The sequence below is a fragment of the Lichenostomus cassidix genome, chromosome 3 (genome assembly GCF_008360975.1).
Source record: "Lichenostomus cassidix isolate B80296 chromosome 3, HeHo_3.0, whole genome shotgun sequence".
NCBI lineage: Eukaryota > Metazoa > Chordata > Aves > Passeriformes > Meliphagidae > Lichenostomus > Lichenostomus cassidix.
This window is the reverse complement of record NC_139483.1, coordinates 8,733,782-8,751,503: the sequence shown is the minus strand read 5'-3', so window position 1 is coordinate 8,751,503 and position 17,722 is coordinate 8,733,782. Positions and strand designations below refer to the sequence as shown.

Sequence of the window (17,722 nt, the reverse complement as noted above, 5' to 3'; positions counted from 1 at the left end):
CTGGCCATGGCTGTGTTTAATGGTGAAATGATTTCTGTCTGTGTACAGTTGGTAGAGTGTTTTGCATACTGCATATGCTCAAGGTATTACATATGAAAGGCATTATGTAAGATTAGAGGGAAAGAAAAATACTCTCTTAAAAATTGTCAGTAATTGGCCAGAATGCTCTTGTGACACCATTTGATGATGGAGGACCTTAACCACTGCTCTGAAACGGTTCTGCTTTTAACTCATATTTTAAATTTATCCACTGTGAAATTCTCTGCTTTTTGTTGTCCTTATTATTGGCATCTCAGATGGCCCTCCTAGAGGCCAGACCTGAGTGTCTGGTCATCTAAAGATAACTCAAAGCAGAAAAAAGAGAGGAGTCCAGGGACATGCCCAGGCTTTCACACCCCACATGAGCATCACTCAGCATGCAGCCCACATTTCCCCATTCCCAGCTCACATTTCCCCACCCCCAGCCCACATTTCCCCACTCCAAGCCCCATATTCCTGGCTTGACAGAGGTGCTCACAGATCAAGCTCCCATCAGTACAGTGGAACTCAATGCAGCTGATGAGATGGGTTTTAACAAAACCAATTTGTCTGTGATGTTAGTGTGTCTGTCCCACTCCTGGCTCTTTTGGGTTGTAATCAAAGCCCTAAAGCTTGGTTTGGCTGCTTAACCACGAGCATTAGGTGAGGCTGGAGGTGACACAAACTTTCAGGGATTTCCTCATTAGCCTTGAGCAAGGCTGGAGGTGACCCAAGGTTTTGGAGACACCTGTTTTGGAGCTCTGGGATGTTGGGGAGGATTGCTGGGGTTTTTTAGGCTCTGCTGAAGGGATGCATGTTAGCAATATTCCTAAAGGTGAGTGTGTGCCCAGGTGATGATCTGCAGCCCCATTTAGTCACATCCTGATTTAACCTTATCCTTAATTTTCGAGGCAAGGTTGTTTCAGTGGTGCCTCCCTCGACAAGGAATGTTCCATCAGCTTTGCAGGGTTCCAGAGTCACGCATCATTTCAATCTAAAAATAAATCCCCAACGTGATACACAGTTCTTGAAGACAAGTTGAACTGTGCTTTCCATGCAGAAATGATGTTGCATTATATTTTCATCTTGGGCACGAAGCCAGCACTAACTGTTCACCGATATAATTGTGAGCAAAAATACTGTGGGTCTGGGCTGTGTGAGGCTCTGGGTCTGCAGGACAAATTCCACCTCCCAAAATCTTTTTTCTGTGCATGTGAAAAACTGAGGGATACACACATTTAAGCAAGCTTACTCAGAATTAGGATTTTACTATAACTACAGTAACTTTTAAATCTTTTTTGACTACTGAAAGGGGTAAAAAGTGCTTTAAATTTATTAAAACCACAAGGTGACTATGGGTTGTGAAGGAGGTCTTTCAACAGTTTCTACTTAAAGACCAAGGAGGCATGCTGGACCTGCTCTTCCTAAGTCCTTGCAGACATCAGTGAGTAGTCCTGCCTTCAAAAAAAATTAAAAAAAAAATAAAGAATGGCACAATTTCACCAGGAATCATTTGTTCTGTTGGTGAAAGTCACAGAGAAAAGTCCTAAAATTATACAATTATAATAATAAATCAATTCAGCATGTCATTTCTGCTTTTCTACATTAATAAATTAACCATGTAACATTGTTCAAAATTATGTCAGTTACGCATATAATAATCTTTTAAATTAATGAAGTGATGAAGCAGTTTGATGACACCCATGATTTACAGGGCTGCTTTTAGCTAATGTTAAAAGCCTTTCATTTAATAAATTGTCCCCTTGAGAAATTACCAAAAATTAATATTTTCTATGCTAAATGTTCCAAGGTTTACACTTTTTCACTATATTAGCAAATGGCAAGGGAGAAGCATTTTTCAAAATATATCTTCTTTTACATATATTTAATTGAAATTAATTAGTATATTACTTTAGAAGAAAATGATCACAGAGAAAGGTGTGGGATCATTTATGAGAGTTTCTTATGGCAATAAAACAGCATTTAAACAATGGAATTAATCATGTCCTTAAAAATTTTTATGATAGATTAGGAATCATTCCAAGCTTTTTGATTAAATAGAAGGACATTCCACACAGACTGGACCAAAAAAAAAAAAAAATCCTGCTATTTTACTGCAGTTAATATTTCCCTGGTTTCATTATGTCAGGTTACGTGCATGCTGAATATTTACTGAGCTAAAAGCAAAAGTCCAAGTGAGGCTCCCAAGATATATTTTGCTTTGCTCTTCCTTGTGCTTGGCACCCTGATGTAATGTATGCACGAGGTTATGAATGCTTAATATTTCCCATTTTATGCACATCTTACCAGGAGCGAGCTTTAAAGCCACTTTCTCCTAGGGTTGGTTGGGATTCAAGGAATATAACATGAAACAGTATAGTGTGTCCTATAAAAGAGGTTAAAATGGAGGTTATAATTATGAAAGCTCAATAGATTTGAAAGCCAACACTGTGCCCCCTCACATGTGATACTATCTCTAGAAAGGGAAAGAGATATATAGGACTATAAAGGGAAGCCTGTAATTGATGCTCTCTGTACTTATTAGGATTTGTTTTAGTAACATCAGGGACTCGTTTTTGTACTACCTCTGAATAAATAATGTGCACAGTAGGTTGGGTCAATTCCTTTTCACTTTGAAATATTTTCAGTGGTTGCACTAAAACCAAGAATAATTCATTGGCTTTTTGTGAGGCAGCTGGATGTATTATGAAAAATAGGTGTGTTAACTGATTTATTAGGGTGGGGGGAGAGGTCTGTAATGGGGGCCAGCATGGAAAAGAAGGGGCTCTTGGCCTTAGGGGTGAAGGGAGAGCGTTTTCCATCTCAATCAGGAGCATTTCTCAAAAAATAAACAGGATCTCAGAAAAAGACCTTGTTCCAGTGTTTGTGTTTGAATGCTCCACGGGTGAAGTCTGCCACATAGCAGAGGCTCCAGGGGGACACCCACATATAATTACCCATGGACAGAGCTTTGCCTCCTGTAAGTAAACCACCATAATGAGCACAGCTCCTCAAATACATATTTGTTTTAAAAAATAAGTGAAACAGAACCATCCCAAAAAAGCCTGAAAATTGATTCCAGTGCGGGCTTTGTTTGGCTCCTGCTCCTGGCACTGATTCCAGAGTTTAATATCTCCGGCAAGTTGCTGCCTAATCCTGGGTGCCAAGTTCCAGATCTCTCAAACTGCTCTGACCCCAGCAGAGGTGATGCTTAGCTAATGCTTGTGTCCTTTAGTCCTTTGATATGTCTGTGGATGAAAAGAGCCACAGAAGGCCAAATTCATTATTAATAGCAGTGATGAACAGATTAGTTGTGGCTTCTTTTGATATTTCTACAGGTAGCCTTTTGCAGCAGCATCTGGGATTTGGAAGGTTTTTTTGCTGGAAAGTTTGGTTAGTTTGGGGTTTGTTTTGTGAAAATACGTATTGGGGGGGTTGGGCTTTGCAGAGCTGCTTCCAGAGTCTCTCCCAGTGCTACAACCCTTCCTTGGAAAAAGATCATCAAGGAAATCCTGCCTGTCTGTCTCTCACACTAGGCAGCGAGGGACAATTTTGGTTTTTTCCCCCAGTTCTTTTCCAGGGTGAAATCCCCTCTTGGAGTTCAGTCTTCTTAGTGGGTCTAGCGTCATTTGGTCTTAAGAAACAACGTCAATTCTAGCGAAGCGAGAATTGGTGGAAAACAGTGTTGCACACACTCCTGGGTTTGTCCATCCAGAGAGGAAGATCCTAAACCTGTAAAAGCAGCAGGAATTTGTTATGAGATCTGAGGGTACTTAGGATAAATTCCTACGGTGATTTGTACTGTCAAGACAGCATTTTCTGAAAAAATGCAAAGTATTTTGAGGATCATGTAATTGTCTTTTACTGTGTGATTAGTTTTGGATACCATCTTGGAAGTGCTACCAACTTTTGGGTATTTGCAAAAACATCTGTTAATGTGAAGTGTAACTTCCAAATGATTTAGTAAAGCAGAAATGACTGTGTGTGGAAGAGCTACTCCCTGCCCTTGAGCAACCAAGCCATCTGTAAATTCAAGCTGTGGACAAAATTCATGGGTCCAAACTTGAGACAAAGTAGAGAAAGTAGTTCCTCCAACAGCTGCAGTAACCAACAGCCATTGGGTTCGATGTGAATTCTCAAGACTTGTGTCAAACCTTTGATTGTAGCGGAAAAATTAATGTGGGTAAGTCTAGTTTTTACTGTGAAACTTCCAGATAATTCTAGAGGTTGTTAGTTTTGGGGATTTGTTGAAAGAATATCTCACCCTGATTTCTGCAAGAAAATGGACATTTTGAGCTGGAAAACTAATAGGACTGATAATAATAATAAGGAATTTATTATGTTTATTTGTTAAAGAGCAGAAATGACAATATTTATGTCTCATTATTAGGATTCTTTGATTTTATTTCTAAGGGAACATAAGTAGTAATAACAACAAACACATAGAATAAGTTGTGATCTCTGAGAAAAGCCTTTCCAACCATCAGAACAAACAGAGTTTCTTAATTTGTGCTTTTGTTGGGATAGACAAGGATTGCATCATCCTGTGCAACAGTGTGTCCAAATGCAGATAGAGCCAGTAAACCCATACATTTCTGCTGCCAGAGTTTCTGCTTAAATATCTTTATGGCAAGAAAGAATTCCATCTCATTCCTCAAGTCCTGGAACAAATTGAGGGGTTGGTCTCTAACAGTAATTTTTCAGATGTGGAAATGACCTCAAACTGCCTCAAGAGACTTGGCAGAGAAGGGTCAAGAGGATGCAGAAGGAAAGGAATCCTTGAGCAAGACCAAAGGCTATGTCCTCTTCTGTTGTTTTGGGATGAAGGCTTTAGGGCTGAAGGGAGACATTTCAGCATAAAAATCCCCAGCAATTTGCACTTTCAGCTCATGCCCTTGATGATTTTGTAGCATCTACCTTTGTGAGGTCTGCTGTATCCACCTCTACGTCCCCACCAGAAATATCTTCAGCCTAGGCAGAATCTCAGGGTAAATCTCTTTTGCACCTACACTGGCAAAGGCTCAGCCTGTCATCTGTGAGGAGTGTGATCCCAGACTTGCTCCAAACAAGTGGCAGTGGTGGGACCATGCTGTTGGGTCTCATTGTTGGGGGACAGAAGCATCTACACAAAGATAAGCATTGTGTGGGAGCTGATTTCTAGATTATTAAGTAATGGATAAGTCTGCATCAGATTTTACCATTATCTTCTTGGCCACAGAGAGGTAGCATTATGAGGAAGATCTATTGTTACTCTTGCCTAGTTGGTCAGGAATATCAACTACATGCCTGTGTCGCTCCAGAGTTGAAGACACCTTCATATTGTGTACCAACAAGACCAGTTTTATTAACACCTTTTTGTACAAAACCAGCTTCTTGCATTTGAAATTGTCAGACTTGAAGGTCATGGAGGGTGGTGGAAAGTCTTACAAGATCTTGCAGCCCCTCTTGGAGAGGTGAAGCTTCCAAAGAGCTGAGGATCAGGTTTTCAGGCCTTAGACTTGGGATGTAGAGCACAGCTGGGTTAATAAAGTGTTATGTGCCAAATCAAGCACCTTCATTGAAATTTAAGCCAGTTCTGGGAACCTGTAGGGAAGTTTTGCTCTAAGTGATCATTACATTTCTACTACACATCTGCCAAGGGGATGGGAAGACAAATTCCTGTCCACTGCTTGAAGTGCTGAGTATCCCCACCTTCCTGCCACCCTATCATTTACCCACTGCATTTTAATTAATTGACAAGGAAGAATGTGTGCATTGGCACGTGCAAGATTTAACTGGAGTGTCACACCAGGAGCAGATTTGCAAGGGGATGCAGGATCTTTAGACCTAAGCAACCTCAGTCTGTTGTGGGATGCTGATGGGACTAGATTTGTCCTCACATACCCTTACTGTCAGTCCACCAATCTCATCAGGTCACAGTGCCCCTTTCCTGAGGCTCACCAGCGTCATGGAGCATCAGCCCTCTGCATAGGGTAGTTTACCATGCTGAAAAAGTTCACTTGCCAGTATAATTGACTAAATCAGCTAGATTTGCTGGAAGAGCAGCCAGTCTTACCACTGATATGCCCAGTAGATGCACACTGGAAGACTTGAAACCTGGCAGGTTTTTGTCTGACTGCAGAGCACAAGGTGATACCAAGCTTGCTTCTGGCTTGCTGGTGGGTACAGAGAAAAGGCGGGGATATGGTCAGGATCAGACTGGGCTTGCATTGAGGAGAGAAATTCACAGAGCCTGACTCACCCCTGGTTCAGGCTTTGCACAGTCTGTTCCAGCCTTTGCAGAGGAGGTGCAAGAAGTGCCAGTTCACGTGGTTGTGCAATACACTAGAGGAGGCTGAGTTCATCCCAGCAGCTGCCTGCAGTGGCAGTGAGGGCTTGCCTGGCATAAAGAAGGACAAGATGGAAAAAGTAACCCCCAGGGGGAGAGGAAAAAAGTAGAAGTTAAGATGGTAGTGGAGGGGTCACTACTGATGGTCTCTGTGGCAGCTGCAAGGTGAATAGAGAGAGCTGCAGAAGCATCTCCCGTCTCTAAACAGGATGGTAAAAGCAAGTAAGTGCACTTTAATTAGAAACAATATTAACTACTACTTGCAGCCTCTTTTTGCCCCAAAACCATAAAATTCTTTGCATTTTGGATAGAAACTCTTCCCCGGAGAATTAATATTTTTCATTTTCAGAGCTAATGCAGAAATTCTGCTTTTTCAGTTAGCAGAAAAAAAAAGTTCCTGTTCATCATGGATGCTATTTGAGGGGTTGCACATGCAGTTTCATGGAGCTGCAGAGGGTGAAAAATACTGTGTCTTAGCTGCCAGCTCAGTGCCAAGCTGCTGTCTGATGCAGTGAGGAGTATAAAGATATATTGTGTCTTCTTCAGCTTCTAATACCTGGAATAGCCAGCAGACCCTGGCAGACCAAGCTGCCATGAAGGGGTCAGCGAGACATAATGAAACATCCATGAGGGAAGAAGCATCCTGGCATTATACATGCATTTGCACAGGTTTGCAGGGCAGCCAGCTCTTCCATATCTCACATTATGTTAGCTGTTTATAAATTATTCCCTAAGTTTTATCACACGTGCATATTCATTTTTAATGCTTAAATACACATTAAGAGTAATTTTCACTAAAGGATGATCCCTAATTCCATCAGGAGCAAAGCTAAGGAAATGATACATGCAAATTTGAGCAGGGGTTGGTACCATTAATCGCTGGCTTGTCTTCCTGGAGGGAACTTGCCAGTCCTGGGTCTGTCAGAGCTTGCAGGCTGGACGGGAGCCTAAAGCCTTGGACGAATCCCTACCTGCGTGCTAAAGGTCCTTAACTCCCCAAACCTGCCGCTCCCACACCCAAAGGAAAGTGCTCCAGCTCTCCCGCTTTCCCACAAAGACTAAATCTTTCAATTACCTCCCACACAAACCAAGGGAAAGGATAGAGCAAAATGCATTTTAATGAGCATTTGAATAATCATCGGGATGAGTACTTTTCACTGACATAGCACCTTTTGTTCGAACAATTTATAAACATCCATTAAGCCTGACAACTTCCCTGAAGGGTAATTCTTTTTTTTTTTTTTTTATTCCCGGGAAGTGGAGAGCTGAGATTTGCTGTAGGATCGGGCAGGAAACTCATGGCAGGGCTGGAAATGGGAACCCTGCATGCGGGATTTCCTCTCCCCCCTCCGTAGGGTTTCCTCTCGGCTCGCTAATCGCTAAGCGAGATCTTGATGACCAGATGCTCATAGATAACACAGCTCAAATATTGCTTCCTTTCTGCACGTTGCATGCTGGCTTGGTTCAAAGGCCAAATCCTATTCCACCATCAGCTGGTGGCGGGGATCCCATCAAACATCAGTGGTAGGGAGGCCAAGCTGCAAGAGTTTGGAAAACAAAGTTAAATATGTGAAAACTTCTGCAGCCAGATACAGTTGCAGAGCACAGTGTGGTTTAGAGCATTTTCTTTTCCTTGAGAAAACCTGGAAAGCTTTAAATGAGACTGTTTTTAAAGGGCACATCCAGGAGCTTTATCCAAAACCCCTGGCAAGACATTTCCCTCCCAGACAGTGTGCACGTTCCAGGGTGCAGTGACAATATTTCTTCTTTGACATCGCCAGTTAAAAGGATTTATTTTCAGTAAAATAGAGTACTTCAGTTGTGTGATGGGCAAAAAAAGGTACTCTATAATTAAAAGTGGGATTAGACAGAAAAATGAGATGTTAGGCAGATAATTAGGGAACTATTATAATTAGAATGTGCTTTTAAATCCCCTAGTAGCTTCTATTATGAAAGGGATGTCCTCTGATTAACTAATATTTCCTTTAAGTAGATATTTTTCCTCTTCCTTTTGGACAGGAAGGCTTGAATTGAATGACTTCACCTTAAAAAATCACAGTTTACTGGGGCCCGAGTTTTCCTTGTTAAAAGCCAGTTTTGCTCAGGAAAAAAGACCTATATTGGGGTTGAAAGTGGCAGAGAAGATTTTACTAGTAAGCTTATTAAATTGCTTCTCTCCTCTATTAAATACAATCTTATTTATAGACAGTATTTAGTATTCTTTGTATTGAGCCTTTAAGAGAAATTATTGCTGTTAGAGCAGTGATAGCCTTAGATTAAATTTTTATTCATGCAGGTTTTATACAAACGAAACTGCTGCATATTTCTGTGTGAAGTAGAAAGCTGTGATGGTTTTGAAAGGATGGGGAGCTTCAGTGAGAGCTGTCTGACAGCTGCAGTTGATGAACACAAACCAACAAGCCTCTCAGAAGCTGCTTGTCTCTCCCTGGCTCTTTGGCAGGGAGGAGGGAAGGACAGAGGTCGGTCCCACTGCTTACAGCCCCAGAAATCAAGCCAGTACATTTTTAAGTGAGTTAAAACTGGGGGAAGTGAGAGAATAAGCTGTCCTGTTCCCCTCACCTGAGCCTTTTCAGGTGCTGGTTTGCAGGGAACTTCTGTGAGAAAGCATCATGTGCACACAGGGGAAAGTGGAAAAGGAACATAACTTGCTGAAACAGCAGCCTCCCTCCTTTTTGTTTGGGTTTTTTTTTTTTTTAATTAAGTCTAAAATTTTAGGAATTGAGAGAGAAGCGAGTGCAAAAGTTCATTTTGATTGCAAAGGTCAAATGTTGCCTCTTATTCGTAAAAGTAGGCGGGGTAGGCAGAGGAGGAGACAGCCAAATGTCCAGGCCCAGCAAGGATGCATGTTTCTCTATTGCTGTATTTGGACAAACAAGACTCCTGTTCTTTCATGTAAAAACCAAAAAAGCAGATGGAAAATTGCTTTACTCAGGGTCAAGAACCTTGGCATCTATCTGCAGATATAAAGATAACTTACTTAAAAAGCCATTCGTGGTACGTCTGATTCCAGTTTACTGGACATATTGTTGAAAGAAATGCTCAGAAAATGATTTGAAATAGCTGATTGGTCAAGGAAAGGATGAAACTAAGCCCAAATATAGTACACAGGTCCTGGAGAAAGCAGCCTGGGGAAGACACACCCTGCCTGCCAGGCAGGGCACCAAGCCAGCATCACTTATCCACCAGCCCCAGCACACCCTGACACCAGCACACCTTGACCAGCCTCTAAGGAAAACCTGAAAGAGCTGGGAATCGCCTTGGGTGCCCTCAACTGTTTAACAATGAATGAGGAGATCCTGGGTGATGATTTCTGGCCTTTCTCCGTGGATCTGGTGGGCACCAGGCCCTTGCTGGGGTCAAAGGGACCAGACATTAATGGTCTAACAGCAGAGCATCCTGACTTAGTGCTCTTGCTGCAGGAGATGGCCACGTCAACAAAATCCTCCAGGACCATGTTGCTGAGTATTCCTGGTGACTGTGCAGGCTCTGGAAGGAGAAATACCAAGCTGAACGGAGAGATGCTGATGCTGGGGTCATCTGATGTCTTCTGACTTCCCAAGCTGAATGCTGACATCCCAGTCAGGAGAGAAACACACAAACTAAAGGGAATGAAGGGAATATGGTGATTCAAATGGCCTCCTGCCCGATATTTGCAGGATGGAGGTCAAAGAGGAATGTGAACCCGTTTTTCTTAATCCTCTGAAAAATATCTGGGCTTCTCACTCCTGCAGAAAAGAGCCATTTGGCCTAATGATACCTTCCAGCTCTGCAGTGCCACTCAGCCAAGATGCTGAAGCATTTTGGATGTCTTAATTCATCCTTTCAGCAAATAGCCAAGCCTCTGCACAGCAAAGTGCTCGTGTTAACAGTACAGCACAATGGGGAAAATACAGTATAGAAAAATATGATGGGTTTATGTCTTTTATGTCTTATACAGCAAACACATAAAAACAATTAGGGTTTGGAGAATATTTTTTAAAAGCAAAGAGAATGATTGGCAAGGCAGAGAAAATAAATATTATACCCCTGAGAGGGTTAGGGACATATTATTTTTCCAGTTTTACAGAAGAGAAATGCCAGATCAAAATTACTTTCCCAGGATCACACAGGGTGATCCTGCCACCTTTTCCATTGAGTAGTTCTTACTTGAGGGTTTGTCTGTCTTTGTGCCCAAAGACCTCCTTTAAAGCCTGCTATCCAGTGGTGTAAATTTACAGTGTATTAGCTACTCTATATTTATTCCCCACATAAATATCTCTTCAAAGTGAGCTGCCTCACCCAAAGGCACTTTCAGAAGTGTAAGGCCAGCGATAATGCTGCTAAAAGAATTAACACTGTCCCACATAATTAGCAGTAATTAGTACTGGTTAGGACAGGAGTTAATGCACACTAGTGGACATAAATTCTGCCTTTGTGTCCCTGTGCTGACATAAAACCAGCCTGGGAATAAGATCCCACTGGGTGAGGAAGTGAAGGGACCAGGTTGATTATCTAATGCCTTGGGCTGCTGGAGATCAAATTCTCTTTATTCCAGACCTTTCTTCCCAGCATGAAAGCTTGTACCCTCTTTTCAGCATAGTGACAGTTCCACCAGTGATCCCAGTGGTATTTGATAACCCATCATTTCTCTGGGTCTTGGGGGAGAAAGCAAACCTGAGTATTAAAACCCAGCCATTGGATCAAAACAGCCAAATACCTTCAGGGATTGTTTCGTGGCTTCGTGCGCTGGGGTTAACTATTTATGGCAGCAAAATGAAATTACAGGCTCAGAAGCAAAGAAAACCAATCAAGAGAAGAAAGTATCCATATAAATTCAGGCTACCCCCTCCTGCAGGTGAGGAACTGGTGGGATGATGGATGGCTTTGGGTAGGAAGGAGGATGGTGGCATGAGTACAAGTGGCAGTGCACATCTGGCATACACATGGATTCAGGACACCACAGCAAGCCACTTGGGAAATGGTTGGGAAGCTAAGAACTGAGCACACAGAGAAGGTAGTTCCCTAATGCTTCAAATGTATTTTGTTTTAAACCATTTTCTACAACTTGTCTGAGGTTGGAGCTGTCCTCCTCGTGGCAGGGCTTAAAGCTTTAAAGAAAATATGGATTATCCATAGTCACCTGGCTGCAAAAACTCTCCTCCTTCTTTCCTTCCTTCTTTCCTTTGAAGATGATTTGACATAGCCATCAATAGTTATAAATATTTGAAAGGGGAAAACTTAGTAAAGTAGAAGTAATCTTGTGGGCTGAAACCCCTCATTTTTACACTAGACAATTGCTGTTCTTCTTGAGTTCAGGAAAGTAACTTTGCAAACACAGGCAGAGTCTCACTATATAATCACAAAGAAAAATGAACTTTTTCAGCATACAGACTGCCCACTTCAGCTCCTAGGAACAGCCTTTGAGAGCCAGGTTTTATTGGGGGTTGAAGGATGTGCAGGCTGAATTGCCCTAGGTGCTGAGACTGAGTCTGATTTCCAGCATCACTGAGATCCATCTGCTTCTACTGTCTTCACCCAGACCTGCTGGAGCTGAACACCATTCATAATCAGGGCCCAGCTGCTCTCTAGAAAAAGGCCTTTTCCAAGCAGAAAAATTATTTGAAGTGTAATTTTAAATTCACTTTCTAAAATACAGAGTTAAACCCCTGTATGGACACTTACTTTGATTTAACCTGATCTTACATTGATTTTGATGATGAGGGATTATCTGAGCTAAACAAACAGAAAGTCCTCATAAACTGATTTTTTTTTCTTTATTCTGGGTACACCTTAGCTAGATTAATGATTCAACTGAAGTTAAAGCTTGAATATTTTTATGTCAGCTACTTTTGTCTAGAAACCTGTGGGTCTGTTTGTGCTGGCTCATTGGCACTTGTAAATGGATTTCATTTGGATCAAAGAGGCAGTGTGATTCTCAGCCCGCTGCAGAGGGACCCCTGAGGTGACGTCAGCCAAGGGAAGAGTCACCAACAGCAGCAAACGTGCCACAGAGGAACTTCAAAGCAGGATCCACAGGCAACCTTGGCTAGGAGCAGGGAACAGATCCAAGGGAAAACATGAGGCAGGCTGGCTTGGCATCCTAAACAAAATCTATATTAAGAGACAGGCAGGTAAGGAGAACTTTATGAAAAGCACTGGAAAGTGGAAAGAGGGAATGGAATAAACTACATGCCCAGAGCAGCAAGTGGTCCCATGGTGGAGTTTCCTTAGGAGGTCTCTTGCTTGAAACACTAGGGTTTTTAGCACTCTCATGAGGTAAAGTTCCTCTGAGAGTGAGTGGTTGTTTGTGATGGTTTTTTGGCGTGTGTTTGGAGCAACACTCACACCCATTGGGCAGTGAAAAAACAATCAGTGGAGGTGAAAACCCAGGAGCTACCCTCTGTGGAGACACAGCACAGCAGCAGGGTAGACCAGAACACCAGGCAAGGAATGTGTGTCAAGGCACATTTTATATTCTTGGTTACAACACTGCCAGTTTTGGGAATAGGATGTGGCACGTAGCTCTGGGAGGAGCCACCTGAGTCAAGAAGGCAAAAGATCCTTTCAAGTGGTCCCTCCTGGAGGAGCCTGGCTCTGCATCCCAAAGGCCAGAAGAAGAAATGAGATGGTTACCTGTCTCCTGAACCAACAAGGACAACGAAGGTGACATAAGCATGTCTACTGAAGAGCTGCTGATGTATTTCAGCCTAAGTGAAGCCAGTAAGGAAATATTTGGGATAATTGGAGCTCTTGGAAAAAAATGTGAAGAGAACTGCAAACGTATGCAACTGCTGTGAAAGCTTCTAGTGTGGCTTTTACACTCTGGAAGAGAAAGCATATTGCTCACAAATTTGTCATACCAGTAGGGAGGGAGGACGAGGTGGCATTCCCAGGTATGGAAACCCAGGGCAGAAAGCCACCAGCCCCTCGAGTTCAGTGAGGCAGAGCAGAATTTGAACTGTGTGGGGAAGTCAGATGGTGGAGCTTTCCCTGAAGTTATAGACCCAACATGTGCTTCTAATAGAGAAACTAAAGCAGAAGCTAGAGTTACTGCGAGGCTGAGCGTACTAATGAATCAAATTGTCTCTACACGACTTCAAAGGCTTTGGGAAGAAGCAAGAATAACTAGAAATGTAACACTAATGGTAAGGACAATATGGCTGGCACTGGTTAAACCCAGCAAGGGTCTCTTCATCAGCAGAGAGGCAAACTGTGTATAGAAAAGCATGGAAAAAAGCTGATCTGGTGGTGCTGTACAGCAGAGGGGAGGGAACAGCTGTGTCCTCAAGTTTGGTGAGAATAAATGCAAGGTAGAATGGGCTTGGTACAAAGGTGAGATGAGCAGTACAGTAATAAAATCTGAAGGGGATCCAAGTAAGAAGCATTTCAAACAGTACCAAGGGCAGGAAAATAATAGAGAGGGTTACAACTGATCAGCAATGCAGACAACTATAATAAACTTCAACTTGGAAACATAAAAGGAAAAATATGATCTTGGATGATATTGGAAAAATAATTTAAAGCAAGATATTCTGTTGGGGGAGAGATCTGGGCAAGGTCCAAAGTTTCTGCTTATGAGTTAATGAAGAGAGGGGTGGGAACAGTTTGTCTTCCAGCAGAGGCCCAAGAGGCAAAGCATCTTGCCTTTGCTTCTTGCGCCATCACGTAGTTTTCTTGGTCGAGGCCCTTGAAAACTTTCTGTGTTTCAAGTGCTCTGCCATGGAATGAGGATTTCCTGTCGAGCACACATGCTCATAAGATGTTCAGCTGCTACAGTGGCACCCCCTAAACCATGAGCTGTCACACAGTGTTTGGGTGAGAGGTCTCATTTCAGGGGATGCACTTGAGGAAGATCAGACTGAAAGGAATGGTAGGAATGGAGAGGGGGACTGAAGGGATCGATGGCTTAGTGCATCTGCATGGTATCTCATGAACTTGACTCTTTTCTGATCGTGTTTGCATCTGCAGATTCATAACAGTAGTGTTTTGAGGCAAGAAGAGGGGTGAGGCAAAGTATTCCACATTCCCAAAATCCCCTGGGAACTGCTTGGGTGGGTAGAGCCTGCTGACATGCTTTAACTGGCTCCACCATGGAGGGGTTCAGAGCTACTTTGGTCATGTCTACTTATGCTGTGATGCATATCTGCATGTACATTCAGATACAAGCCTTTTCAAAAGGTGACTTAGGCACTTAATCCCAGTGACTTGCAATAGGAGTTGGCTGGTAGGCAACTCCTAAAGTGGGGCTTAATGTCCATATTCGCTGAGGGTGCTTTATATCTTTTGCTGAAACTTAGGTGCCAAATTTTCTATGGTCTGTGGTTACTGTAGTGTTGAGAGAAAAAACAAAACATCTTTGGAAAGCTGAATTGAAAAGCTGAATGGGGGATAGTCCTCCTCAAAGCCTTCTTAGCTAAAACAGAGAGTACTTAATTAATCTAAATTCTGCTAAATGCAAGGGGATAGCCTTGCAGGAGAGCTGAGATGATGATTCTATGAGATGTTTCTTTGGTTCCATGTAAAAAGTACTTCCTTTCCAGAGTTTGGGTGTCTATCTGACTTCTTGTCTTGTTCCCACAGCTAAGTTTAGGATAAGAGCAGGAAAGCATTTTTTTAAGTATAATTACAGCTTTTCAATCAAAGCTAGCATCCTGAAGGTAAAAAAAAGTGCTCTAGTGGGGTAAACTGGAAGCAAACATTCTCTTGATAAATCTTGGTGGATTATTCTGACTGCAGTTTCCAATTGACAGCTGCAGATCCCAGCAAATCTTTTATACAGACCCTTTAACCAAGCCACAGAAAGTGACTGCTAGCATCATGTCATCACGAAGGATGCTTGGAATCCCCAGCCCACTGGAGTTTCCCATCTGAAACCACTGGCCTGGCTCTGTCCCTGTGCATCTCTGTCCCCTCACTGCAGACCTGCAAGGCCAGCGTGGAGCATTCAGGGGCCAAGCCAGGATGAGGGGCTGCAGGGCTGTGGAGGAGGAGATGCTGCTGCTGCCTTGTGGGAGGCCCAGGGCTCGGGAGGCAGCTCCTGGGTCTGGGGCCCCTCCGAGGGGATGTTGCTCTACTTGGAGGAAAGTGCAGCTTTCACTGCCTCCCTCGCCGATTCCCCTCCTTCTCTCCTTCACTGTTTTCCCCCTTCCGTGCCTGCTTCTCACAGCTGCTGCCTCGGGGACCCAGCCTTGGTGAGGGAGGAGGCCACCTTCCCCTACAAGGCTCGGGGGTGAGGGCAGCTGCCTGTGTAGGATGGAGAGGAGCAGCAGTGGGATGAGCACACCTATCCTTGGAGGCAAAACTCAGCTTTCTGGTTTGGGGCTGATGTGGCTTGTGGGGCACTGCTGCCAGTGGGGAGGTGTAGGGAAAGGGAAAAGGGAGTGTCACGTTTGAGTTCTTCTGCTCTAAGGGAGGTTTTAAAAAAGGTTAACAAGGAGGATTTTTCCGAAGTTGTCCTTAGAGCAGTCCTGCACTGTGCATGCACACACACGTACCCATAGAGGCTTTTCTCACAGCCATCACAGCTGGCCAAAAATTGTCCCAGGGAGCTCAGAGAGACACGGACATCCATGCACTCACCTCTCAGACCCCGAAGTGAGTGACAGCCACCCATCCTGCTGTCACCTGCGCTACTGCAGGTCGTCTCTGCTTCCCTGCACTCGTGTGCACCAAATTGGATCCAAACTGCTTAGAGACGAGCCACTTGTGCCCAAAGAAATGCTACAAAACGAAGGAGCAAGAGCATCTAGAAGCTCTTTTTCAGCTCCCCCACCCCCGCATTTTTTTCTTTCTCGCCGAGAGAATTGTTTGAGGGTTGAGGAGAGGGATGTTTAAATAGCTCCGCAGATCCATTTAGTAAAGTCAATATGCAATTATGCAAAAGCCTGCGATAATACACCCCCAGATGCAGCCAGAAGCAGCAGGGGCTGTCCTGGGGGGAACCGCGGGCAGCTGGTAGCTCTCGGGGTTTGCAGGGACCCTGAGACATTCCCCTGGCTCCCCAAGCCCTCGCAGCCCAGGCTCAGGTCGGTGCCTGGTGCCGCCGGGCTGGCGGGGCTGAGGATCCCGGCAGCGCCCCGAGCCCCGTCCCGCACCGCGCTGCCGGGCTTTGCTCCTTTTTTTCCTTCATTTTGCTGATTTATAAAGCGCAATTGATTTGCACCCAATTTTTCCTGGATGGTACGGTTTGCGGGAAGCCCTTTCCGCGAGTTCCGAGGCTTCGGAGAGCCCCGGGTTCCCTCCCATCCCACCGGGCTGAATAGCCCCAGAATCCCCGCTCTGATGAATGCCCATGCTCTGCGATCGGCATCAGAGGCACGCCGAAATAATGCCATAATGGGCTCATTAGCCGAGCTGCAGATGGACTTAGGTAATAGGGATGGAGCAATAGTGAAAATTAGTTTGGAGGAAAACGTCAGATTGAAAAGCTCTGACAAAACTCCGCTTTGCTCTAGTTCAGCCGAGGTACTGTCACACACTGATATTCAATTCCATGTCACTTCAAATTGAGGTTTTATTTTGTTACTCTCTAATTTGCTTCTCATACAACGTTGCAACTATTTTCAGACTCATTTGAAAGGGTAAAATAGTTCGTTCAACTTTTTAGAAGAGTGGCCTTCGACTTCTCTACGTCAGGGACACACAATCATTTAATTTCTGCTTAAGGTACTCTGAGGGAAGTATCCGTAATAACTTCTTGATAAAAATAAAATAAAATAAAAATTAAAAAATCAGGCAGGTTGTTGTTTCCTTCAAAGACAGCAATTTTACCCGCAGAGATGATCTGGGAGCTGAATTTTGCATAGCAGAAGTGGGAAAAGTCTCCAGAATAAAAGAAAAAGTATCGAATATTTTAGGCTAATGTCACCCTCTGTTGAACTCTGGCAAGTGGCTCTGAGGGCAAAGAGCTGTCGGAGTTGGTCTGCTACAAGTGGCAGGAGGGTTTGCTTCTACCTTCATTTAACCTATTTTAAGAAATCCCAACTATTGTTTAGCTACGCGGGTGTCTCCGTCTTTTGAGGCTACGTGCGGGCATATGCGTGGACTGAGAACAGGCGCTTAGAGATCTCTGCTTTGAAACACTCCTTGGAGTTCACAGAGACCACTAGATTTTTATCTGCGTGTCCAGCCGGCTGCTGACACTGTCTGTAAATACGACAGAGGCTTTGCATTTCACAGCCCCTCTGCGGCTCTCGCAGAGTCAATGGTTTTGTTAAAGGTTTGGGGTTTTTTTTGGTTTTTTTATAACCAAAAACAAAAACTTTTTTTTTTCTTTTTTTAATCTCTTCTTGCACTTTGTATTTTTGAGGAGAGGGTCCCAGGCGCCACGGGAGCGGAGAACCAAGTGGGCAGGGAGAGGGGAGAGGGAAATTACCC

At 43.7% G+C, this 17,722-nt stretch overlaps 1 protein-coding gene and 1 long non-coding RNA gene across 2 annotated transcripts in view; one reads left to right on the top strand and one right to left on the bottom strand.

Annotated features, from left to right (window-relative positions):
* Positions 1–17,722, top strand: part of MEIS1 (Meis homeobox 1) — a 203,214-nt gene that overhangs the window by 73,341 nt on the left and 112,151 nt on the right. The gene's annotated exons all lie outside the window — the stretch shown is intronic.
* On the bottom strand, positions 1,128–16,150 carry LOC146438990 (uncharacterized). Its single transcript, XR_014850613.1, has 3 exons — positions 15,926–16,150; positions 2,326–2,404; positions 1,128–1,476 (listed from the first exon to the last, which is right to left on the bottom strand). It is a non-coding gene; the product is annotated as an uncharacterized LOC146438990 (long non-coding RNA).